Below are 27,962 nucleotides of genomic sequence, written 5' to 3' on the forward strand. Positions count from 1 at the left end.
TAGCATCTGACTTATTCTCACATCAATTCTATTCACATTACAGCAATGCATAATTGTTGAACTGATATGAAATAAATTTGAGCAACAATGAAAATTCCCCACAATTCTGGGGAGCTGCTTTGATATGAATTTAATTTTGTTGAACATGATTTCCATAACTAATCTATAACCCACCTAGTATAGTGATGCTGATGGGTTCAGACACAGAGTATTGTAGGGTCTGTGTGTTATGGGCTATGCAGGTGTAATTGCCACTGTGACTGATCTGAATGTTGTTCAGTTTGAGCACTTGGCCCTTTTCACAAGCTCTGTTCCATTCACAGCCCAATGAAATTCAGCAGCAGGCCTGGACTCAGCTGAGCAGTTTAATTTGAGATTAGACCCAGAACTGTAGAAGGGTTCCTCTGGATCTACTGCAGCAGCAACATTTTCAGGGCCATCTGCAATGGAACAGTCCATATTTAGTCGTCTTTAGAGCCATCATGGTCTTGTGGAGACCATGTATATCATGAGGATTGTTGGATAAACCTCATGACTGCCAACAAGTCGTATGATATGCAATGACTCACAGTAATGGTGAGGCTAAATGGGAGACTTTTGTTTCTGCTGATGCTGTTGTATGCTTCACACCTCGTATGGGCCTGTGTCACCTCTTATCACACTGAAAATGGTCAAATTTCGATTGTTGTCTGTTAGCTGAACTCGCTCCCCTGCTGTTACCTCAGAGCTGCCATTCAGCCAAATAATGAAAGAGGAGCCGGACGCAGAGCAGACGAAACTCACAGTGTTGTTGAGTTCAACTTCTTTTAGACTTTGTGTTATGGCAACATTGGAGACTAGCACTGGGGATTAAATGTAATACAGGACTCAGATACATGACATTTTGCATAAGATCTCAGCACTAATCTATAATCAAACAGTAATACAGTAATCACTAGAAACACTATTAGCCCTGTCAGTACAGTTTAGTCTAAATATCAATGACCTACGATCAAAAAAATACTGTAATCACTTTACTTACTCTATTAGCTATTATTTTAAATAATTATTACTCACTTGTACTGTCAGCAAAGCCCTACAAGTATCACAGTAGCATTTAATAACCTTCACATTCAAGAAGTACTCTCCAAAGTTTTAATAAGGAAGACGATCACTGAAATTCAGAGCCTTTTTAAAACGCTGACTTATTTTCACCCCTCACCACTAGATTATATTTATATGATAATGACAAATGAATTCTCATAGTTTTTGTAACATAATTATTTTCCTCAAACTGCAAATAAAAATTAAAAGCAGCGATACTTTTTATTAAATGTTATTTCTACTAAAATATAATTTCTATAGGAATTCAGAGGGATTTGTACAGAAGAAGCATCGCCTTAAGCCTAAGCCTAAAAGATTTTGTGTTATTGATAATCTAAGGCATTTTGAAGGGAGATAATTATTTAACAACTAAGGAAGGATTGCTCATCGTCCGTGCTTTGTAACATTCATCACAGGAGACTCTGGTTTTCACTGAAACATGACAACCCATAATTAATTATTTTCCTATAACAGCATACCACAACTCTTACTTAAATTATAGTTAAATGTAATCGTTTTACTTCCTTGTGAGTTCAAAATATTGTATCAATCCATTTTCACTTCCTATGTGAAGAGATTTATTTTGTCAATGTTTTTTCAGGTTAACTAGTTCATTTACAATTTTATCTAATTCTTTCTTCTGTTGCGATCTACTGCATTTCCGGAGCTGCATTGATTTTAAATTAATTTTGTTGAACATGATTTCTATAACTAATCTATAACCCACCTAGTATAGTGACGCTGATGGGTTCAGACACAGAGTTTTGTAGGGTCTGTGTGTTATGGGCTATGCAGGTGTAATTGCCACTGTGACTGATCTGAATGTTGTTCAGTTTGAGCACTTGGCCCATTTCAACAAGCTCTGTTCCATTCACAGCCCACTGAAACTCAGCAGCAGGCCTGGACTCAGCTGAGCAGTATAATTTGAGATTAGACCCAGAACTGTAGAAGAGTTCCTCTGGATCTGCTGCTGCAGCAACATTTTCAGGACCATCTGCAATGGAACAGTCCATATTTAGTCATCTTTAGAGCCATCATGGTCTTATGGAGACCAAGTATAACATGAAGGATTTTTTTGATAAATATCATGACTGTCAACAAGTTGCATGATATGAAATGACTCACAGTAAATGGTAAGGTTCAATGGGAGACTCCTATTTCTGCTGATACTGTTGTATGCTTCACACTCGTATGGGCCTGTGTCACCTCTCCTCACACTGGTAATGGTCAGTTTGCTGTTGTTGTCTGTTAGCTGGACTCGCTCCCCTGCCGTTATCGCAGAGCTTCCATTCAGCCAAATAAATGAAGAAAGGAGCCAGATGCAGAACAGACGAAACTCACAGTGTTGAATTCAACCAGCTCTGTTTGACTTGGTACTATGGTAACGTTGGAGACTGGAACTGGGGGTTAAAATGTAGTACAGGGCTTACTGTAGATGGACACCAGTACAAATAAGATTTTAATGCAAATTTAACAATATGGCAAGAACAGAAAGACCATGTGACGGACTGTTACTTCTGTTTGATTAATGTGTCTGGTTTCTCTGCAAAAAATAGAAGTCAATTGAATACCCTAATCTGCCTTCAGCAATGAGACCTGTGCCACATGACAACAGACTTCCAATTCCGTAACTACCAGAGGAATGGACCTTAGACGAACCAGATAGAGACACTGGAATGCAGGGAACTGACAGTGACATTGATCCGGATTTTAAACCGTGCTTATCAGGCAATTCACATCTCATAACATAGTCAGAAGTAAACGATCTGGACAGAGATTTGGTTCTGTCAAAAGCAAAAGCCGAATTGCTGGGTTTGAGACTGCAGAAATGGTGTTTGCTGTTACCAGGTACGAAAACTTCTATTTTTCGAAGCCGCCAAAATGATATAACCAAATTCTTTGCACAAGTTGACAGTCTCTGTTTCTCTGATGACATCAAATGATTGTTCTCTGCTTTGGGTTGTGACTATTACCCACAAGTGTGGCGTCTCTTTATTGATTTGTCAATGTTAAGCCTCAAAGCTGTTTTGTTACACAATTGCAATGGCTATGCAGCACACATAAAAGAAACCTACGATAACATGAAAATGTTGCTGAAGCACATCCAGTACAGCAAGTACAACTGGAATATCTGTGGAGATCTGAAGTTACTGGGTCCCAAGAATAAGTGAGGGTAAGATAAAAGAGGGCATTTTTGTTTGCCCTCAACTCAGACATGTTATGAGTGACAAGCGCTTCGAAGATCTGTTAGTTGGGCGAGAAATTATTGCCTGGAAAGCCAACAAAGATGTTTTCTGACAATTATTTTGGCAATTACTGTACAGAGCCCTACATTACATTCAGCTGGTAGACAAACTTCTCAGAGCATACAAAACGATGAAGTGCAACATGTCATTTAAGATTAATATCCTCCACTTGCACTTGGACAGTGACATACATGGTGAAAGGTTTCACCAGGACATTGCTACGAAGGAAAAACGATATCAGAGCAACCGGAATCCATCAATGCTTGCTAGCTACTGTTGGACCTGCAAGAGTGGCGTCTCTTTATTGATTCGTCAATGTTAAGCCTCAAAACTGTTTTGTTACACAATGGCGATGGCTATGCAGCACACATGAAGAAACCTACGATAAAATGAAAATGTTACTGAAGCACATCCAGAGCATCAATTACAACTGGAAAAACTGTGGAGATCTGTTACGGTAACCCAACAATAACAAGGACCTTGCAACCAGGACATAGCTACAAAGAAAGCAACCGGAATCTGTCATGCTTGCTGGCTACTGTTGGACACTGCAATTTGATGCACCAGACACTGGATACAAAAAAATACAGGAACAAAGTACTTTTAATGTGGTTGATCTTAAGAGCGTTTTAGAAACATTAATGTGATGTAATACGATATTGCCAGTTAACTGTTAACTGTCTATTTCTCATATTTCCTACGTGGACCAAAAAAAAAACTATATTTGTGCATAACCACCTGGTACCTGTCCCAATCAAAATTTAAAAAAAAATATTCAAAGTTGTTAGCAATGAATTAGCTGTGAGTAAAAGTAAGTAAAGTGTATTTTAGTCCAATAAATCTGTTATTATAGAACTACAGATTTGTTATGTGGCCACCAGTCACCAATCTTTAGCCACCAGTCATGGAGCATTGAAAGGTTTTGGAGATTTTGCTGCAGTATGGATGAAGAATTGCAGTGGCACACATGGAGTGGACAGTGACAGGGCATATAATTCATAGGCAAATCATTACAGAAATTTGTTTAGAACTATTAATAAATCTGTTTAGAACTCTAAAGTTCTATTAGTTACAGTATATTTGACAATATTCTTTCTCCAATTTAAAAAGATCACATGAAAGCAGGGAACTAAATAATGTTTTGCTAAACTTACAATGCATGAGTAATATGATAATGTTCAACAATTTGGTAGATGTGTACTGTAACTGGATTCAGCTTGTGATTCCTGTAACTGGATTCAGCTTTTACAGTATAGATAAAAAAATATTATTGTAAAATATAAACTGTAAAGCTATAAAATATCCTTTTATTTAAAAGGACTGTACAGGGTATATCTTACTGCAAAAATATTATAAAAAGTTTTTTTTTACTCACCAAGTACCAGCAGTGAGGTGTGAGCAGTGTAAATAGTTGTAGTGTCTACAGTCAGTACATATTGTCCAGTATCACTCTCAGTCAGGCTCCTGAGCGTCAGAGCTAAAGATGTGGTGTCCAGACTGACTCTGTCTTTGTACGGTGGCGGTATAGTAACTCCATTCGGTGGTCCAGTAAGAATGATCGTTTCATTAACACTCCATCTGACTGCGTAGTGAGGAGGATCAGGAAGACGTTTTGGGGTAATTACTACATTCTCCCCAACTGTTTTAATTATACTCTCAGGTAATTCCAACACTTGGCCAAAGCCTCGACCTGTGTGAATAAACACAATAATAATAATAATAATAATAATAATAATAATAATAATAATAATAATAATACGAACATTTTTATATTGTTAATGCTTATTTTCCATGTTAAAGGTCACTACACTGTAGTTACTCACTGTATTCCTTTAATAAATAACCATATAATAGATGTATAAATATAAATATGTATAATATTGTGCTCACCTGAACATGTCAGCAGCAGAAACAGAGTGCAGCCCACAGCGTGTAAATCCATCAGGAAAGACCAATAATCGTCCCTAAAGAGAGAATTGTGCCGATTATTCACTCGATATGACCGAGATGAACCGTTGCGATCAAACTCGAATTAGAAAGTAAACGTCTGGGGAAAGCAGGTTTGTAAATAGTGTTAAACACATTCAAGAGTGAACTGAGGGAGTGAACTGAGAGAGTGAACTGCCTACAGGAACATTATTAGAGTAATTCTCCTCCTCCGGTTTCCCCCAGATCTTTACATTCAGGTTCCGCCTTTATTATCCACCTTATTGTCAGGTGATCAGTTTCATAGCCACTGAATGTACGATACAGTATATTTGAGAAAAAAAACGGTATAAAAATTCGTTTATTCTAATTGCATTCAACATCGTATGCAATGAAAACCACAATATAAATAATAATAATAATAATAATAATAATAATAATAATAATAATAATAATAATAATAATAATAACAACAATAAGAACAAGAACAACAATAAGAACAACAATAACAATATTTTTTACAATAATTTTATTCAAATATTGTTTGTTTTTTTGTTTGTTTGTTTATAGCTTGAGCCAAGAAGTCATCATTTTAGTTTGGAAACAAATGAAATAAGTGTGTGACTTTGATCTGAAAAAAGATGATGCAGAGATGGACATGTTCATGTTTTTTTGTAATGAGTGATGATTACAGATCCATTTACAGATTAGGAAATATTTATGGGATATACTGTAAGCATTAGACTAGAATTCAAACTTAAATACAATGTTGATGAATGGCAACATCACAAACCTGAATTAAATTAAAACCAACATAACTCACATACAATGCTCCAAATATAATTGAGTGAACCTACTGTAATCAGCAGTGTTGCGTACAAAAAGTCATATCCATTTGGAGATTAATGGAAAGTACGTGAAGAAGGAAGATCTCTAAGAATCTTGTACTATTCTGTAATGAATATCGAATACAACACTACAGCGCCACCGTCAGTCCAATCAGGCTCATATCTCTGCTTGGGGAACAGAAGATATTATTAGCTATTAAATTCATCCCCATTCTGTTTTGGTGCTTCAAGGATTCACCTTAATATCTCATTATGTGCCCGACTTCAGGCATTAATGTAACTGAAAATTCAATTCACTGCATATAATTTGCCGTTCAGATGTTACAGTGAAATATCACAGCAATAGCAGCAGTTTCTTGGGTATTTTTTGACAACAAATATATTTTCTTTGTTTAATTGAATATCATTTGCCATCGTCTGCTTCTGTGTGGTTTTGAGTAATAAGCTTGTGTCTCTGCTGCCTGAATTTATAATAATTTTATCGTCATTTGGGATAGCTGACATTATGGGCTTATCAGTACACATACTGTATGAGTGTTTACTGTATTCACTGGAAATATCTAATATCAGCCAGTAGCTGGTGATTTTGACATAGAATGGAATTTATTTTATAGCAAAACAGTTAAAATTGTTATTGTTTTATTTATAGACAGTTTCTGAAAGGTATTGACCTTTTATAAAGTCTGATTTACTTTTTACAGTTTAGCCTAATCTTGTTATATAGTGTTAACATTAATTACGAACAAACAGATGTACTGTTACCATGTACTGTTATACAAACATTATGCCAAGCCATGGTTTGGTTGGGGGTGAAGAGTATTATCGGTGTCACCAAGATGAGGATGGCTGCGCTTTTGAATCTGGTTCCCCTCGGGATTTGTTTATCATGTAATCACAGGGAGGTTTGTTGTTCTTGTTGTTATTACCACCATCATCTCTGTTTATTAGGTTTACTGAATAACATTAAATTCAAACCTGGATTTGTGTAAAGCTACATTGTGACTATGAATAAAAAGCATCTGTAATGAAGTGAAAAAGAGACTTAGTAGAGAAATTCCCCACATCAACTCTCAATAATCAGCACACTTTTTTTTTGCTTTAATAGTCCAGCAGACGTTTAGCATCACTACATGGTTCAGCAATATTACACACCTTCATGCCAAAGGCTTCCTGGGGTTTGGTGGAGCCTTCATTCTGATGTACTATAGCTTAGAGTTTTGGATAACAATGATGTCACCTTAAATCTTCTTTCTGATGTCTGATGGTTGTGTTGCCTTAGAGCTGTTTTTTAATATAAGCAAGTTTTTAAAAATCTTTAAAGTTTAGCCTGGGTGATAATCAATATAATCTCTAACCACTTTAAAAGATTTGTAAACTGATGAATCCTTGATTCAGTAGAAATTTTTTTCTTTTTATGTTTTATCTAGTTACTTTAAAAAGACAAACAGCTTTCATTTTCTTCCTCATCTTCCTGATGTTTTATTTTACTTCCTAAAAGGAATATTAGCTGGATGAACTAATTAGCAATAGTGGAATATTATCAAGTATTTATTAGGAAAAACACATAGCAAAGAAACAAAGCAAAGACATGCATACTGTATATCCAGACTGTACATGATACAATGCATAACCAATATGAAATGTAACAAATACTTAACAGGGAAATCGAGACAATAGAGATTGCTTATGAAAGGATGCTGGATTGAGGAAGTGTGGCTGATTTTTCCTAATGAGTGTTCTGTGTTTCAGTGATTGGCGTCAGGATAAAGAGGGAGTTTCAAACATGAAAATTAGACACATATGGCTAATAAATGATTTTACAGATTATATCTAGAATTGTCATTAGAAACAGTGACAGTTTTCTGCTTTAAATGAAGAAAAAAAACAAGATGGAAAGCAGGGTAATAAAATATTCAAGGATATTTCTTATCAAAGGCTACGTGAAGACCAGATAAACAACACTATAAATAACAGTATAATAAGACTAAGTATAACAACTACCTAGAATAAGTTAATTTCACTTAAGTACATTAGAATGGATAAAGTGATATTTATTTTCTTATAAAATTACTACACGTACATGTTTTAAACATTTTCATCTATCAGATCTCTCAAATGTATAGACTTCTACTCATGCTATAATTATTTATAAAGATACTTAAAAATCATAATGTTTTCTCTCTCTTGACACCAATCAAATATTCACTGTTACTTCCTCTTCCCAGAGCTGGTGACATTTGTCCTCTGTAATCCCTACAGTATAACAGATAACAGGGTGTTGATCACACAATCATGTCTTTCTTCCTGAACTGGGTTTAAACAAACATTTTACAAAATAATCCTTCAGCAAAAGTTTTTGAAACTGAATAAGAATTACATGACTCAAAAATAAATGTAAGATGTAACAAAGCCTAGACTAGAAGAGTTAAATGCTGGTACAGGAGGATTTTTCTGAAAAGACCATAAACTTCACCGATAAGGAATAAGAGGAGGTCAAAAATTCAAATGTCTGGAATGTTCGTAAACGTGCCAAGAAGAGGATAGATGAGCATACAGTTTTACAGAGTCAGAGTAGTACAGAGTTTAACTGAGTTTTGTGGTAGCCATGTTTTAAGTAGTTCTTAAGGGCTGCATGAAAGCAGCTCACAAAATGCATCACCTGAACATCAGCAAGGATCAGTCACGCTACAAACAGAATTGTGTTATAGCTACTGTAAACGAGTTCTTGTGAACAATGACTGTTATAACTGTGAAAAATTGGGCACGAAATGCATGAAGTGCCTATAACCTTCTTAGCCATTACAAGAGAAAGTATGTTGATAATAAAAATAGGCTCTGATATTCATGGAGTGCCAATATTTAGAGTAACACAAACATTTCACTGATTGTCTCAATCCACTTAACTACACTGTTACTACACTTACTCCGGGTTGTCTGTCTGCCTCTGTATTGCATGAAAACATGCTCTATCTGGTGTGTCATCTTGAGGATTTATTTTATTTAAGAGTGAAATAAAATTCACAATACTGTACCTTTGGTAATACTATGTCTGAAATGTCCGTTACTCATCAATTTCTTGCAGTTGTAGTGAATATCAGCACAGCTGTGATTACTTGCAGCACTATACCTGTAACCTCGTGCCTACAACCAAATCACAGCCATGCTGATGTTCAATATAACAGAACTCCTGCTTGTGCAATATTTCTTAAATATCATTTGTTGCATGAGTTATTCTGGAGTTCACTTCAATGCTATACTGCATGTGTATTTCTCCAACCTACTACTTTGATGAAACTTATTCTGGTCCTGAATATAACTGAAGTAAAGCTACTTACCTCATTATCTAAAAAGAGCTGGCATGTCAGGGGTTTTCATATATTACTCCCTAGATAGTTAGTAATAAATAAATTCAATAAGCTGTACTGGACATCACAAAATGTCAGAATAAAAATTGTTATATTCATTAATACTGGTGTACAGAGCAAATAAATGGACTGTCTACCTCATCAGGGTTAGGTGTATGACGCATCACAGGGTTCTTATTTTGGGAACCGACCATATTTTCATAGTATGTATCCTAAAAATAAAAAAACATTGTAAAATGGGTAAATAATTACATTTATGACATACATTTAGTAAACTGTGTGTTTACTGATGATTATTAAGTTTTCAGCTGACAGTTTTCAGCTCATAGTTTAGAACACATTTGAGTCAATGTAAGTTCATGCACAACACAGACTAATTTATGGCTTCTACATGCTACTGGAGGAAGTATAATCGTCCCAGCAGCTTTAAACATAAAGAGAATCTAAAATCAATATCTTGCTGTATAGCAATAGTGTAATAGTGTAATAGCAATAATGTACAAATGAATTAATAGACTGTAGGTAAATGAAACCCCAAATGTTAGACAAATGGGGGCGCTAGTGAGCCACTTAAGAGACACACCTTTGTCTGACCTTTTTGTCCACACTTAAGAGCCGACAAATGTGATGTATGTCAAATTTCAAGTTAATCTAAGAACACCAAAAGCCTTAAATATGCCTGAAATAAAAGTAAACTTTGACACGATGCCATGGCAACGGTGTTTGAGATATCAAAAATCCGTTTGCAATTTTGCATTAGATTCAATCGCATGAATCCTCTAGGAGGAGTATCTAAAAGTTCATTGCATGCAACTGTGAAAAAAATCCACCTTTGTGACTTACACACTTCCTGGCGCCTGTTGGTGGCGCTATGTCGGAGATTCACAATAGGCACATCGATGCGATTGGAATCCTTGGCCGAACATACACACCGTGTGTCATCTCAATAAGACATTTTTTGCCTTAGATAGAAGACACTTCCTGTTTCTCTGAATGCGCCATAAATTAGTCGCCTCGCCATGGCAGCACACCGTTCGAGATATCAAAAATCCCTTCGTAATTAACATCTACAACGTCTCGGCATCATGTTCACCTCTTTTGGTGTCAATCGCATGAATGTCCTAGGAGGAGTATTTAAAAAGTTCACCACATGCAACTGTTGTGAATGACACACTTCCTGGCGCCTGTTGGTGGCGCTATGTCCGAGATTCACAATAAGCACATCGCTGCGATCGGAATCCTTGGCCGAACATACACACCGCGTGTCATCACAATAAGACATTTTTTGCCTTAGATAGAAGACACTTCCTGTTTCTTTGAATTCGCCATAACTTTGTCGCCTCGCCAATGGCAGCATGTTCGAGATATCAAAAATCCCTTCGCAATGTAGCAAGTGCAATGTCTCGGCATCATGTTCACCACATTTGGTGTCAATCGCATGAATTCCCTAGGAGGACTACTTAAAAGTTCACCGCATGCAATTATGAAATAATCCAAAATGGCCGACTTCTTGTTGGGCGGAGCTCATAGTTTAGAGCGTGAAAGTTGTTCGGGTCGATGAGATCTATATGCGTACCAACTCTCGTACATGTGCGTACATAATTGCCCGATCTGTGCACAAATGTTTGTTTTTTCATTACAGGGGGCGCTACAGAGCCCCCCTGCCACGCCCGTATTCCAGACTTTGCCCAAGCCTAGCGTCGCCCGACTCTGACGTGTGTGCCAAATTTCAAGAGTTTTCGAGCATGTTAAGGGACCCCAATTGGCCAATGTGTGCTAATAAATAAATAAATAAATAAATTAAAAAATAAATAAAAAACCCGGGCAAAAACAATAGGGCTTCGCACCATCGGTGCTCGGGCCCTAATAAACCCGAGCAAAAACAATAGGGCTTCGCACCATTGGTGCTCGGGCCCTAATAAACCAGAGCAAAAACAATAGGGCTTCGCAGCATCAGTGCTCGGGCCCTAATAATTAGTACAAATTAGAGTCAATGTAACTTCACGACTTTAACCAGCACAACACACAGTAATCTATGTACACATGCTGTGGGACGAAGTACAGTCATTCCAGCAGCTTAATTAAAATATCTTGCAGTGTATCTTGTTTCTTCAAATTTCCACATTTTCCTAATATCACCACTTTTTGTTCTTGAATAAAGAAACTGACTTACATGTCCACCTGCATTATGTGTTGCTGTATAAGAAAGAATATATAAATAAATCATTATGTTGTAGTAAATGATGGTGTATATAAATACTGTACAGTCTAAACAAACACAGAATATCCCAGAAATGGCATAATCATATCTCATAACAATGCCATCAGCTAATGTCTGGTCTTTAACACTGAGCAAATATTTATCAATGACTGAAGATCTTCACACAAACCTCCACTCTGGTTATTTCCTCTGGAGTTTGTTCTTGGCCTGAATGACAGTAAAATGTAGTCCAGCTTATAGTCTCATACAGATTGAAGTGGTATCACATTTTACAAGACAGTTAGCAACAACAAGACATAAATCTTGATGAACACATACATTTAGATTTGATTTCAATTTACTTCACCTTCATATAAACAGCACTTTAAGTGTTAAGAGTTAAAATTCTGAACAATTAATCAGTTATGATTCTGACTTGTTCACTTTTTAAAAAATACATGTTTATAACTCATGTAGAAATAAATGCATTAAATACCCATATATGAAATAACAAGTAGATTAGAAATTAAGGGTCTAATTTACTTACACTTCTTTTACTTTCACAAAATAGAAAATCAAACCAGCAATTGCAGCAATAGCTAATAAAACTCCAATAACAATCCCAGCTATAGCTCCTGCAGACAGTGAATCTCCATCTCCTCCTTCACTCCCACTATCTAATAAAAAAAAGAAACCTGCAGATTATTTTATAAGAACCTGTTACAATTGACTGTCATTTTTTTAAAATAACCTTTTTACATGACACAGAAAAACCTTATGGTTAAGTGAAAACTCCAACAGAGTATCTGTATAGCCCACACTCCCTATAACATGAGAGCTTCCTAATTCATTTCCTCACTTAACCTCTAATTACATACCCCTGTATTATAGCAAATTCATTTTCCTCTATTAGCTGAAAAATATGACTTTAATAACCAAAACATATTGTACTGTATAATTAACAATAGTGTCATACAGTTACTACGAAGCCAAAATACTGTATATACAGTACAAACACCTGGAAAAACACCCATGCAACTGCAAAAGAATAATGGTCAAATTTCTGTTGTTGTCTGTTAGCTGGACTTGCTCCCCTGCCGTTACCTCAGAGCTGCCATTCAGCTATATAAAAGAAAGAGATGAGGGTCTAATTTACTTACATTCTTACTTCTTTTAGACTTGGTATTATGGCAACATAAGAGACTGACACTGGGGATTAAAATGTAATACAGGACTCGGATACATGGTAGTTCACAATAGATTTAGACACAAATCTATAATCAAAACAGTAATACAGTAATCACTAGAAACACTATTAGGACAGTCAGTACACTCTCTCACTCACTCATTTTCTACCGCTTTATCCGAGACAGTCAGTACAGTTAAGACTAAATATCAATGATCTACTTGTACGATCAAGATATACTGTAATCACTTTACTTAATTATTTAAAATAATATTAGCTAATAGAGTATCAAAAGCCCTACAAGTATTAGCACTTAATAAACTTCACATTCAAGAAATTCCCTCAAAAGCAGAGTTTTAATAAGGAAAAAGGTCACAGGAAATTTGAAGACTTTTTCTAAACACTGACTTAACACCCCCTCGCCACTAGATTATATTTATATGATAAAGACATCTGAGTTATCAAAATATTTGAAACATGGGTAATTTCCGCAAAGTGCAAATAGAAATCAAAATAATAGAAATAATGCTTTAAATTAAACGTTAGTTCTACTACAATATAATTTCTATAGTAATTCAGAGGGACATGTACAGCAGAAGCATCACCTTTAGCCTAAGCCTAAAAGATTGTGTTATTTATAATCTGAGGCTTTTTGTAAGGAGATAATTATTTAACAACTAAGGAAGGATTGCTCATTGTCAGGAGACTCACAGGAGACACAGGTTTTCACTGAAAAATGACAACCCATAATTAATTATTTTCCTATAACAGCATGCTACAACTCTGTTTATTCCTTACATAATACTGTATAAACATATTAATTAAATTATAGTTAAATGTAACCGCTTCCTTGTGAGTTCAAAATATTGTATCAATCCATTTTCACTTTCTTTGTAAAGAGATTAATCTGTCAATGTTTTTCAGGTTAACTAGTTTATTTACAGTTTTTCTGTTTTCACCAACATTTCAGCAACAATAAAACTTCTCCACATTTCCGGGGAAACTGCTTTGATTTGAATTTCATTTTGTTGCAAATGATTTCAATAACTAAACTATAACCCACCTAGTATAGTGATGCTGATGGGTTCAGACACAGAGTATTGTAGGGTCTGTGTGTTATGGGCTATACAGGTGTAATTACCACTTTGACTGATCTGAATGTTGTACAGTTTGAGCTCTTGGCCCATTTCACCAAGCTCTATCCATTCACAGCCCACTGAAACTCAGCAGCAGGCCTGGACTCAGCTGAGCAGTTTTAATTTGAGATTAGACCCAGAACTGTAGAAGGGTTCCTCTGGATCTGCTGCTGCAGCAACATTTTCAGGACCATCTGCAATGGAACAGTCCATATTTAGTCGTCTTTAGAGCCATCATGGTCTTGTGGAGACCAGGTATAACATGCATGATTGTTGGATAAACCTCATGACTGTTAACAAGTTGCATGATATAACATGACTCACAGTAAATGATGAGGCTGAATGGGAGACTCTTTTTTCTGCTGATGCTGTTGTATGCCTCACACTCGTATGGGCCTGTGTCACCTCTCATCACACTGGTAATGGTCAGATTGCTGTTGTTGTCTGTTATCTGGACTCGCTCCCCTGCCATTATCTCAGAGCTGCCATTCAGTCAAATAAATGAGAGAGAGGAACCAGATGCAGAGCAGACAAAACTCACAGTGTTGTTTTCAACCAGCTCTGTTTGACTTGGTACTATGGTAACATTGGTGACTGGAACTGGGGGTTAAAATGTGGAACAGGGCTCAGACACACAATTTAACACACAAGCTTTCAACACAAAATAAGTGGAAAAAAGGATAAAAATAATAAAGATATTTTTAAACTATACTTTTGTAGTAAAATAAACTTAAAATAATAAGTAAAATTATACAATAATTATACAATATTTATCTCTGAAATGAAGAAATACTCTCAAAACCAAGGAATTACCTAAATGGCTGAAAACACAGGTTCAAGTTTCAACAACAGTTTTGTGTAATTCATACAGCAATTTTCTATAACTAATATATTATAAAGATGATTAATAATTAATACTATTTAAATGGACACAATTTATACTATTTCAAGCTCTACTGTAAACATATTGCAGCTGGTGGTTATTAAAATAAGGAAAGCCCTTATTATGTACATATAATGGCTCATTAACAGAGATTTGGATTCAAAAACTAATAATATGAATACGCCCCCAAACAACCCAGTGCACTCAACATATTAATTTTTTTCACTGTAGTTGGGGATATCCTTATCCCAATATCCCTGTGTTGTGGCTTATACAAGATTTCCACCTAGGCTTCAATGTCCATCAAAAAAGTGTCTTTACTTAATAAACAAGCAGCACAACATTGATATTTAATAATATAATAGTAATATTAAGAGATATTTAAATTCACTAAAATATTCAACTCAAACAATACTGATATACAATAAATAATATAAACTCTTTAATAAAAATTTCTTTGTTACATTTTAATGAATGTTTAGAGGAAGTCTCTTATAGAATCAGAGGCATTGTCAAGCACCAGTTTGTGAATAGAGCTTAACTGTACTGATGACTTAAGAATTATTAACAAAATAAGAAACTGTAAAACTGTTGTGTTTAAAAGTTTTTTTTTACTCACCAAGCACCAGCAGTGAGGTGTGAGCAATGTAACTAGTTGTAGTGTCTACAATCAGTACATATTGTCCAGTATCACTCTCAGTCAGGCTCCTGAGCTCCAGAGCTAAAGATGTGGTGTTAAAACTGACTCTGCCTTTGTACGGTGCTGTTATAATAAATCCATTCGGTGGTCCAGTAAGAATGGTCGTTGTTTTAAAACTCCATCTGACTATGTAGTGAGGAGGATCAGGAAGACGTTTTGGGGTAAATACTACATTCTCCCCAACTGTTTTATTTATACTCTCAGGTAATTCCAACACTTGGCCAAAACCTCGACCTGTGTGAATAAACAAATATATACGTTTAGCTTTCGTTTAGTCCTCATTTATTCGTCTGCGGTCAGAAATCGCAGGAATAAAAGCAGACCCAAATGTAGGGATATAAAATAAAAACAGATTTTATTAACAAAGACACACAAAATAAATACACAAACCAAAAAATAAAACAGAAACCAAAACACTGACGCCGACAAAAGAATGATGAAGTGAAGCTAAATGCAACGCAGAGGAAATAAATACATCTAATAATGAACCCAATAACAAACAGGTGAGCGAGACAAGACACGTGACTGAAAACACTGCCGGAACGCCCCCTAACGGTCAAGCAGATAATGTCCATGCAGGAGATTATTATTAACTGTAGATTATTAACTGTAGATTTTGTTTTTGATCAGAAAACAACACCAAGCTTTAGGGTGAAATTAGATTATTATAAGCAGATACATTACATTAATTACATTAAACAAGTAATGAGATGAAAATACAACAAAAAAGGAATAGATCCTGTGATGATTATTACATTTTCACATTACAATTTTATTGTTCAAAAAAACAAAAATGTTACATTTGTGACCTTATTAGGGAGAGAGAGAGAGAGAGAGAGAGAGAGAGAGAGAGAGAGAGAGAGAGAGAGAGAGAGAGTCACCTGAACATGTCAGTAGCAGAAGCAGACTGCAGCACACAGTGTGTAAATCCATCAGGAGAGATCCGGAGCTCCACCACTGCTACTCAATAATCGTCACTAAAGAGAGATCTGTAGTGAATAATCACTTCAGGCTTCAGTGGATAAAATAGTGTTATATTCAGTTTCCGCCTTTGTAACTGTATAACTAGCCAAGGGACGAGTGTCATAATCTGTGACCTTTGAACAAAACTTTGTTTATGCTAATTATCTTCAGATGTCAAACCTATTTATGTTGCTATAGCAATATAAGATGTTCACCTCAGTTAATATCTGAAAGATCATTTCTGAATATGCCAGTTATGAGCTACCGACACTGATCAAACAGTGCCCTCTACTGGTTAAATACAGTTCTACACAGTCACAATATCAAGCTATACAGTACATTAAGTCTAATAAAGTATGGAGAAGATTCAGTGTCAGAAAAGAACAAAAAGCATCTGTAGATAAAAGTTAAAATAAATTACAAAGATGGTTTTTCTATTCACAAATGTGTCACACTGAAAAGCAAAACTTTCACTGCTTTGCTTTTATTTCACTCTCTACTAAGACAGTTAAAGGATATTACATCATTATGTTTATGTAAGATGAGGGTCATGTATACATTTTCTGTTCAATAGAAATCACTATAAAATCACTAAACAGAGAACAGAACAGACTGTCAGATTAATGATAATTTCCATATTTACACAAATCACAATAGAAATATTTGATTTATCTATACCTCTTATGAATTACAGGAAAAATTATAAAAGCTTTAAATTCAGATGCCTGATATTTATATCTGTCTGTCAGAAAGCAGATCAGTAACCCTTTAAACAATATTATTCACACTAATGTATCTCTTTCATTACAGGACAGGATAAACACTAGTGTATAGCTTACAAGAGCAAACAAAGTGAAATATAAAATGCATAGGCTTTGACTGCCTTTATTTATTTTAATCATTCATACAGAATTTTTTTTAATCTAAATCATGTTTTTCTCTGAAGTGTGGAATCTTACTTTTGGCTTAATCAGCATGCTTTGGTCAGTGTTTAACCATATATTCACTTTCTCTTCCTCTTCGTTTTTCTCAGACCAGTTGATATCTGTCCTCTAGTGAATTAGGGAAGGTGTTTTGGACATGTCAAACAGGAATAGGACCCAGAAGACGACCAAGGATTAGATGGAGATTATTATCTCTCATATGGCCTGAGAGTGCATTCTGTCTGGTTATTAAAACTCCAGTCACAAAAGAATGTTCACTCAGTCAACATACGATGCACCCACACATCTATGTGCCATGATCCACCATCTTGGAACTGTATGTGCAAGTCTGTATTATTTTCAAAATGTGTGCAATACATGCAATAAATTGATAATATTTGCAATAACAATATCTGCAATAAACAAACTGTGAAATGATACAGTATGTGATATAACTAAAATTTTGTGTGTGCAATAATCTGTCAGGTGAGGAGGCCTGAGGTGTGAGGAGGCTCAGCCATAAGGTCTTTGGTGTGGTTGAGGTCAGACTTCTTAATATTTAATACTACAGCAAATCGAACTAAAGCATTGAAATAATTCTATACAAAATGCTTCCAACTTTGTAACAACAGTTTGGATAAAGATGTCAAACAAACTTTTTTGACCATATATATTATATGTGCAATAGAGGCTGATGGGAAACGCTTGTTTATGTATTTTATGTGTACAACATGTTAACTGTTATCTATGTGGTTGTTGGGAGGAAATGCTAGGATGTATACATTGTCATAAATATAGAATGTATACATTGCCATAAATGTAGGATTTATACCTTGCCATAAATATTGGGTGAATACATTGCCTGCCAAATCAGGTCTGGAGGATTCATACGTTGGTTCTATTCAAACAAAATGCTGCTGTACCTTTTAGCTTTTTTACAGAATATAATTTCTTAGGTAAATACACATTTCAGTGAAATAGAATTGTGTGTTCCAGTTGTATTTGATATTTTTTGCACCCGTTTTTGTATTTGCCAGTTATGCCCAATAGTCTTTGCTTACGCTCTGTAATCTCTGATCTTCCAATGCTCTCTACTGGCCAAAGGTGGGTTTACACAGTCTTAATATCATGTTGTTGGGCTAATAAATGCATGCAGAAATTCACTGTCAGTGAATACCTAAATATATAAAACTGCGTATATTTGACTTTTATATACTAATGAATTTTATAGGCTGACATGTTTAATATTGAATTTATTCTGTTTATTGCGGTTTAGTGTTCTTATAGAAGTTTTTTGGGTGGTGTTCTTTTAAAAAAAGTTTGCTGAACAGCATTTCTACAGTATATACTGTATGTACCCAAGACCTTTATACAGTACTGGGTAGATTTACAGTGGAGAACAAAATTAGAAAACAATTAATAAACACTTGATTTTCTAGACAATGAAGACATTTTAGCTGTAGGTTTTACTTACTGTTTTACTAGAATGTTTTAGAAAATAAAAAAGACACTGTCATCAAAATAAAAGAATGTTAACCATTGTAGCACAAAAGATTATGACTAAAATTTGAAAGAGTTTCTGCTGTCAAAATGTATTTTTTTTTCAATGAATGCAGTACATCTGTGGCTGCAGGACATCACTAGTTTAACTTTACTTACAGAATGTCTAATAACGTTCAACATCCTCGAGGAATTCTAAGATACTTCAGAAAACCCTTAACATTTTTTTTCTAGTTTCTCTTCAACAAATATTTCCACAAAGTACTGAAAAATAATTGATATATTCAATATTCAAAATAAATATGTTTGTCTATAGCTTTAACATCAGATTGTAACTTATTAGCAGAACCTCATACCTACATTGAAACATTGACCCCTTCATATGCAACCCAAATGACTCCATTTCAGTACAAGTACTTATAATAACAACAATATAATCATATTAATATTCATTGCCAAGGACCAGTCAGGAAAAACCCAAATGCAGAGACACCTGGTAGAGGAGAATGAGCTGATTTATTGAGCAACCACAGAGGAAAAACAATATTGGATTTAACATATAATTAAGACAAGCCCACTGAGAATGCTAGTAGCTACAAGAGAGTCAAAGACACAAAATAAAGAATTCAGTGCCTTAGCTAAGAAAACTCAGATGATGCACACAGGGCTAACTAGAAACAAAACTAGAAACTCACAACCCATGGTCCGTGTAGCAGCGGAATCATGAGAGAAACAGAAATGCCACAGTTCACTGGAACTATATTACTATGCAGCCTACACATACTTCTTTGCAAGATGGTCTTCTAAGGCTGTCTTGAGCTCCTGTTTAATCATCCTGCCTTTGTTCCTGTCTCTGTTTTGCCTGGTTTTGTCTCTGACTGTTCCTGGACCCTAATTTCTCCCTGCCCTGTGGCACTTCTGCCTGGTTTCCTGCCTGTTTTTCTAGTTGCTGTTTACAGATTAGTGATTGTTTTTTTACTTTTTTACAGTCTAGCCTAATCTTGTTATATAGTTTTAACATTAATTATAAACACACAGCAGCACTTTAAAAAAGTAAAAAACATTATGCCAAGCCATGGTTTGGTTGGGGGTGAATAATAGTATCAGTGTCACCAAGATGAGGATGGCTACCCTTTTGAATCTGGTTCCTCTCAAGTTTTGTTTATCATGTAATCAAGGGGAGGTTTGTTGTTGTTGTTGTTGATGATGATGATGATGATGATGATGATGTTGTTGAGAGCACTTTTTTAATATAAGCAAGTTTCTCTTTAAAGTTTAGCCAAAGAGATAATCAGGGTAAGAATAAAAGAGGGAGAGACAAGAGCACTGGTAAGTGACCATGTGGTACTACAGAGCCTGGACAAGAAAATACAAGAAAATTTTAAAACAAGAAAATAAGGCTGTCAAGCGAGGCAAAGAGGCGAATGAGGATCCAAATGCAGTTTGAGATTTAATAACAAAAACAAGAAACAAACAAGAGATAAGCAGACAAAACAGGGCAGAACAGGAACAGACGTCATACTACACCAAACAACGACTAACACCAGGGAAGTGAACAAACAGAGTAGATATAGTGAACAAGAACCAACAACAAAGCAGAGACAATCAGAGACAAAGACAACACACCTGGAGGAAAGATTGAGTACAATTAGTGTCCATGATAACCAAGAAGTGGGCGGAGCAAACAATTAACAACAGGGCAAGGCAGCAGACAGAAACAAAGGAGAACACAGACAGACTCATTACAAAGACACATATGGCTAATAAATGATTTTACAGAATTCATCTAAAATTGTCATTTAAAAACAAGTGAAAGTTTTCTTCTTTAGATAAAGAAATCAAACAACAAAATGGAAAGCAAGGTAAAAATTATCACTGACCTTTCAAGGTCAATATTCAAGGATATTTCTTATCACAGGCTATGTGAAGGTCAGATAAAAAACACTATAATAACCTTAAGTTGTTAATAATAACTTAAATTTTAAATCTGAAAAGTTAAATTTACTAATCCTAAGCACAATTAATTAGAATTAATACAGAAGTAATGCAATTTATTTTCTTATAAATTACTATACATACATGTTTTCATACATTTTCATCTATCAGATCTGTTAACCAAAACACCAATCAAAACAAATATTAACTGTTACTTCCTCTTCCCAGAGCTGGTGACATTTGCCCTCTTTAATCCCTATAACAGAAAATACAGGGTGTTGATCACACAATCATGTCTTTCTTCCTGAACAGGGTTTAAATAAACATTATACAAAATAATCATTGCAGCAAAAGTGTTTGAAACTGAATAAGAATTACATGACTCAAAAATAAATGTAAAACATTAAAATGTTTCAAAGCCTAGACTAGAAGAGTTAAATGCTGGTACAGGAGGAAATGGATTTTTCTGAAAAGACCATAAACATCACAGATAAGGAATAAGAGGAGGTCAAAGAGCACTAAACAGTAAACATACAGGTGGGATTTGAAGCATAGAGTTTTATGCATTTAACAATACATTAATAATTAACCATTAAGAGCAATCAGGAACATAAAAATTTTTGTTGAAAATTAAAATATCTGGACTGATAGTAAACTAGACAAGAATAGGACAGAAGAGCATACAGATTTACAGTTACAGAGGAGTACACAGTTTAACTTTTTGTGGTTGCCATGTTTTAAGTCGTTCTTAAGGGCTGCATGAAAGCAGCTCACAAATGCATCACCTAAACATCAGCAAGGATCAGTCACGCTACAAACAGGACTGTGTTATAGCTAAATGAGATCTTGTGAACAACGACTGTTGTTATAACTCTTTTGAAATTGGGCAAGGAATGCATGGAGTGCCTATAACCTTCTTAGCCATTACAAGTGGAAGTACTTTGATGAAACATTAGCTAATCTGTTTTTAATTTTATTAAATAAAAATAGGCTCTGATATTCCTATCCTATATGAGAATTTCTCCAATCTACTACTTTGATGAAACGTATTCTTGTCCTGAATATAAGTGAAGCTACTTACCTCATTATCTACAAAGAGCTGATTTCTGCATGTCAGGGGTTTTCATATATTACTCCCTAGATGGTTAGTAATACATTAATTCAATAAGCTGTACTGGACATCACAAAATGCCAGAATAGCATAGTTAAATTCGTCACAATGGGGATAGGGTTAAATTAATAATGGTGTACAAATCAAATAAATGGACTGTTTACCTCATCAGGGTGAGATGTGTGACGCATCACAGGTTTCTTATTTTGGGAACCAACCATATTTTCATAGTATGTATCCTAAAAAATAAAAGAACATACACCATATAATGGGTAAATAATTACATTTATGACATACATTTAGTGAACTTTGTGTTTACTGATGATTATTAAGTTTCCAGCTGATTATTAGTACACATTTGAGTCAATGTAACTTCATGACTTTGAGCAGCACGACACAGACTGATCTATGGCTTCTACATGCTGTGGGAGGAAGTACAGTCGTCCCAGCAGCTTAAAGAGCATCTAAATTCAATATCTCGCAGTGTATTTGCTTCTTCAAAGAGAAACTAATTTTCCTAATATCACTTTTTTCTTGAATAAAGAAACTGATTTACATGTCCACCTGCATTATGTGTTGCTGTGTAAGAAATAATATATAAATAAATAATTATTTGTAGTAAATGGTGGTGTATGTAATATTCTACAGTCTAAACAACACAAAATATCTCCAGGAATGACATAACAGGGATGTCAAGTGTCACGCATTGAGAGTGACCGTCATGCATTTCGGTCTTTTGTCATGCTCTCCCGCCACACATCGTATTTCTCACAGCGCCCAAAATGTATCAGTTCGCACCGCTGTCTCTATGGAACTGGGCAGGAATGACACTTATCAGCCAATCAAAAAACAAGAGGCTACACAATAGCCAATCAGAAAATAGCACTATCTGGGTAAGATATAACGCAACAACCAATAAAAAAACATTGTGGGGTTCTTGCCACACTTGAGAGCCCTGGCATAATCAATCTCATAACAATGCCATCAGCTAAATGTCTGGTCTTTAAGACTGAGCAAATGTCTATCAATGACTGAAGATCTTCACACAAACTTTCACTCTGGTTATTTCTTCTGGAGTTTGTTCTTGGCCTGAATGACAGTAAAATGTGTTATTTCCTTTACAAGTCAGATAGCAACAACAAGACATAAATCTTGAAGAACACATACATTTATTTGATTTCAAGTTTTTATGTTAAAACCGATCATATGAAGTTCTATAACTTTGCTGGGCTATAACTTGGAAAAGTGTATTTTATGTAAAGATGTAAAATCAAGATAAATATCAGTGACCTGAAATGCTGTGCATAAATACAGTTTATCATTTTTTAAAGGAATTTATCCATTCCTAGTTGTAGATCGGCTTCTTTGTCTATTTACATTAGTCCTTTTTCTATTAAAACATGAAATTCTGAGGGAATTTGGATTGCATAGCAGGGAATTATTACATTTGTAATAAACCAGATTGAAACTTGTTTTAGATCCTGAATTTCTTAAATATTCTGTGCTTTTCTTATTCTCACATCAATTCTATTTACATTACAGCAATGCATAATTGTTATACTGATATGAAATAACTCACCATTAATTTTAATGGTGAGGCTGAATGGGAGACTCTTTGTTCTGCTGATGCTGTTGTATGCTTCACACTCTTATGGGCCTGTGTCACCTCTGATCACACTGGTAATGGTCAAATTTCTGTTGTTGTCTGTTAGCTGAACTCGCTCCCCTGCTGTTACCTCAGAGCTGCCATTCAGCCAAATAAATGAAAGAGAGGAGCCGGATGCAGAGCAGACAAAACTCACAGTGCTGATGAGTTCAACTTCATTTAGACTTGGTATTATGGCAACATTGGAGACTGGAACTGGGGATTAAAATGTAATACAGGACTCACATACATGACATTTCACAATAGATTTTCAACACTAATCTATAATCAAAACAGTAATACAGTAATCACTAGAAACACTATTAGCCCTGTCAGTACAGTTAAGACTAAATATCAATGACCTACAATCAAGATAATACTGTAATCACTTTACTTACTCCATTAGCTAAGATTATTTTATATAATTATCGCTTGTACTGTCAGGCAAAGCCGTACAAGTATTAGCACTTAATAAACTTCACACATCTAATAAAATCACATGGAGTTATCAGAGTTTTCGGAACATATTTAATTTCTTTAAACTGCAGATAAAAATTAAAAGCAGCTATACTTTACATTACATTTTAGTTCTACTACAATAAAATTTATATAGTAATTCAGAGGGACATGTACAGCCTAAGCCTAAAAGATTTTGTGTTATTGATAAGCTGATGCACTTTGTAAGGAGATCATTATTTAACAACTAAGGAAGGATTGCTCATTGTCCATGCTTTGTAACATTCATCACAGGAGACTGGTTTTCATGGAAACATGACACTTTAATTATTTTCCTATAACTGCTTGCCACAACTCTGTTGATTCCTTACATAATACTGTAGAAAACATTAATTAAATGAATTTAATTTTGCTGCACATGATTTCAACAACTAATCTATAACACACCTAGTATATTGACGCTGATCGGTTCAGACACAGAGTATTGTAGGGTCTGTGTGTTATGGGCTATGCAGGTGTAATTGCCACTTTGCCTGATCTGAATGTTTTCTCAGTTTAAGCTCTTGGCTCATTTCACCAAGCTCTGTTTCATTCACAGCCCAATGAAACTCAGCAGCAGGCCTGGACTTTAATTTGAGATTAGACCCAGAACTGTAGAAGGGTTCCTCTGGATCTGCTGCTGCAGTAACTTTTTCAGGACCATCTGCAATGGAACAGTCCACATTTAGTCGTCTTTAAAGCCATCATGGTCTTATGGAGACCAGATACTGTATATCATGCAGGATTGTTGGATAAACCTCATGACTGCCAACAAGCTACAAGATATGAAATGACTCTCAGTAATGACGAGGCTCAATGGGAGACTTTTTTCTGCTGATGCTGTTGTATGCTTCACACTCGTATGTTCCTGTGTCACCGCTCATCACACTGGTAATGGTCAGTTTGTTGTTATTGTCTATTAGCTGGACTCACTCCCCTGCCATTACCTCAGAGCTGCCATTCAGCCAAATAAATGAAAGAGAGGAACCGGACGCAAAGCAGACAAAACTCACAGTGTTGTTTTCAACCAGCCCTGTTTGACAGCTCTGTACTATGGTAACGCTGGAGACTGGAACTGGGGGTTAAAACATAGTACAGAGCTCAGGTGGACACCAGTACCAATATTATTTTAATGCAAATTTATCAATATACAGTATAAGCATAAACAATGTACCAATACTCTGCACAACAAAGTTTTTGCTTCCTGAACACTGTTGGGTGTTCCTTATAGACTTTTCGGCTGCTGATCACAAACATCACATCCAAATTTGCCCATCACATACCATTTCATTGAAATCTTCAGTTGTGTCATGTTTTTTCTTATATTTGTGTCCAAAATGTTTGTTTCTGTAAGAGACCTATGAACAATCTTTTGTGCAGTCTGGGCATGTACAGGCATGAAATCAGGCCATCCAGTGCAGCAAGTACAACTGGAATATCTGTGGAGATCTGAAAGTTGCTGTTCTGTTACTGGGACTGTTACGGGGTTCCCAAGAATAGGATGGACATTGCTACCAGGACATTGCTACAAAGGAAAACGATATCAGAGCAACCAGACTCCATCAATGCTTGCTGGCTACTGTTGGACACTGCAATTTAATGCACCAAATCAGGAACAAAGTACTTTTAATTTTGTTGAACTTAGTGCATTAGAAACATAAATGCAATTAAATATAGCTCTAAAGTTATAAAACATCCTTGTAAAAAATGAGGACTGTGCAAGGTTAAAGAAAACTTACTGCAAAAATATTAACTTTTTTTTTACACATCACGCACCAGCTGTGAGGTCTGACCGGTGTAAGTACCTATAACAGTGTCTACTCTCAGTTCATATTGTCCAGTATCACTCTCAGTCAGGCCCCTGAGCTCCATAGCTAAAGATGTGGTGCTCAGACTGACTGTCTTTGTACGGTGGCTGTACAATAATTCCATCGGTGGTCCAGAAAGAATGGTTGTTGTATTAACCTTCCATCTGACTAGTAAGTAAGGAGGATCAGGAAGACGTTTTGGGGTAATTACTACATTCTCCCCAACACGGTCCCTTGGAATCTGTCTCTTCGGTGTTCGCACAGAGAATTGTATTTTGTCCAACGCGGAGGAAAGCTGATATTGAGTAACATTAGGTTGTAGCTGCCTCTCTACATTACTAAGATAAAAATAATAATAATAATATAATAATAATCATAAGTGTGTTGATCGTGTAGTAACACCCTTTAGCTCAGGAGCTAGTGACTCGGGAAATTCGAATCTGGGAATATGGGGCCAACTTTAAGTGTGACCTGGTCCGTCTTTACAAGAGGGACAAACCACACAACAAAAGCAGTGCATAATAAATCAAAACACATTGATAAGCCAGTAAAAAGGGATAAACCAAAAATAAGACACAAATACACTCCCTCGGTTAAGCCTCACTAATCACAGTTCGTCGAAGGGGTTATATATGCGGTAAACATACACCTCAAAACAAAGGAAAGAGGAAAAAAAACAAAACAAAAAAAAAGGAAGACAAGCACAATACAAATAACAGTCCAGAGATAACCAGTTAATTCAATAAACTTAGGCTAAAAATATGTTTACGGCATGCATTACTAACAGATCATCGAAATATTCGCTGCAACGTCTGCACAATGCCGACTGTAACCCAATAATGAGTCAAGATTTAAAAACAGCTCGGAAAGTTATATACCTAAACAAACAAATTAAAACAGCAATAAGCAGCAGCTTGAAACAGCAGCTTGAAACAGCAGCTTGAAACAGCAGCTTGAAACAGCAGCTTGAAACAGCAGCTTGAAACAGCAGCTTGCGCTCTTTGGCCGCACCTGAAAAACAAACAAACATTTCAAAAAGGTTTCCCCCTTCCCAAAGAGAACCCGCTATGCTACGCGACTGAAAAATAAGGGGATAAAGCAGGCGACTCACCAGGGGAAAGTGACAGGAAGATATAGACCAAAGACCTTTTCTGCCCACACAGGATGCCACACGGAAGAGAAGTTAAAAAGCCCAACTCAAACGTGCTTCTTATAAAGCCACCAACATGCTGCACTAATTAGGTGGCACCGGTGTGCTCCCTGTCAACGCGCAGCTCAGCAGCAGTGGGCGTGTCGTCGGACCCGAAATCCCCCCCATCAAAATAAAAGCCAAACCTAGAAGATATTGCACATGTCACATAAGCATTAATCTAGAAGTCAAACTTAAGTACTATGTTGATGTTTGGCAACATCACACACCTGCATTAGTAAATTAAAACCAACAATTACTCACATACTATGCTCCAAATACTGTATAATTGGATGAACCTAATCAGCTGTGTTGCGTACAAAAAAGTCATATCCACTTGGAAATGAATGTAAAGTAAATGAAGAAGGAAGGATATCATGCCATTCTCTAAAGAATATCGAATACAACACGACAGCGCCACCGTCAGTCCAATCAGGCTCATATTTCTGGAAAAAAAAATTTCTTTCTTTAAATGAATATCATTTGCCATTGTCTGCTTCTGTGTGGTTTTAAGTAACAACCTTGTGTCTCTGCTGCTGCTTCCTCATTTGGGATAGCTGACATTATGGGCGTATCAGTACACATACTGTATGAGTGTTTACTATTGACTGGAAATACCTAATATCAGACAGTAGCTGGTGATTTTGACATAGAATGGAGTTTATTTTATAGCAAAACAGTTAAATTTGTTATTGTTTTATTTATAGACAGCTTCTGACACCTTTTATAAAGTCTGATTAACTTTTTTACAGTCTAGCCTAATCTTGTTATAGTGTTAACAGTAATTATGAACACACAGCGGGGGCACGGTGGCACCTCC

At 35.7% G+C, this 27,962-nt stretch overlaps 2 long non-coding RNA genes and 2 pseudogenes across 2 annotated transcripts; all 4 read right to left on the bottom strand.

Annotated features, from left to right (window-relative positions):
- Positions 1-624: 624 nt before the first annotated feature.
- On the bottom strand, positions 625-5,508 carry LOC113643708 (annotated as a pseudogene).
- A 3,415-nt stretch (positions 5,509-8,923) lies between these two features.
- LOC125140661 lies at positions 8,924-16,664 on the bottom strand (annotated as a pseudogene).
- A 4,358-nt stretch (positions 16,665-21,022) lies between these two features.
- Positions 21,023-22,634, bottom strand: LOC125140662. Its single transcript, XR_007139874.1, has 3 exons — positions 22,170-22,634; positions 21,976-22,031; positions 21,023-21,150 (listed from the first exon to the last, which is right to left on the bottom strand). It is a non-coding gene; the product is annotated as an uncharacterized LOC125140662 (long non-coding RNA).
- Positions 22,635-22,964: 330 nt separating this feature from the next.
- LOC125140663 lies at positions 22,965-27,121 on the bottom strand. Its single transcript, XR_007139875.1, has 3 exons — positions 27,065-27,121; positions 23,585-23,866; positions 22,965-23,094 (listed from the first exon to the last, which is right to left on the bottom strand). It is a non-coding gene; the product is annotated as an uncharacterized LOC125140663 (long non-coding RNA).
- Positions 27,122-27,962: the final 841 nt, after the last annotated feature.

Source organism: Tachysurus fulvidraco, unplaced genomic scaffold (assembly GCF_022655615.1).
Source record: "Tachysurus fulvidraco isolate hzauxx_2018 unplaced genomic scaffold, HZAU_PFXX_2.0 HiC_scaffold_32_np12, whole genome shotgun sequence".
NCBI lineage: Eukaryota > Metazoa > Chordata > Actinopteri > Siluriformes > Bagridae > Tachysurus > Tachysurus fulvidraco.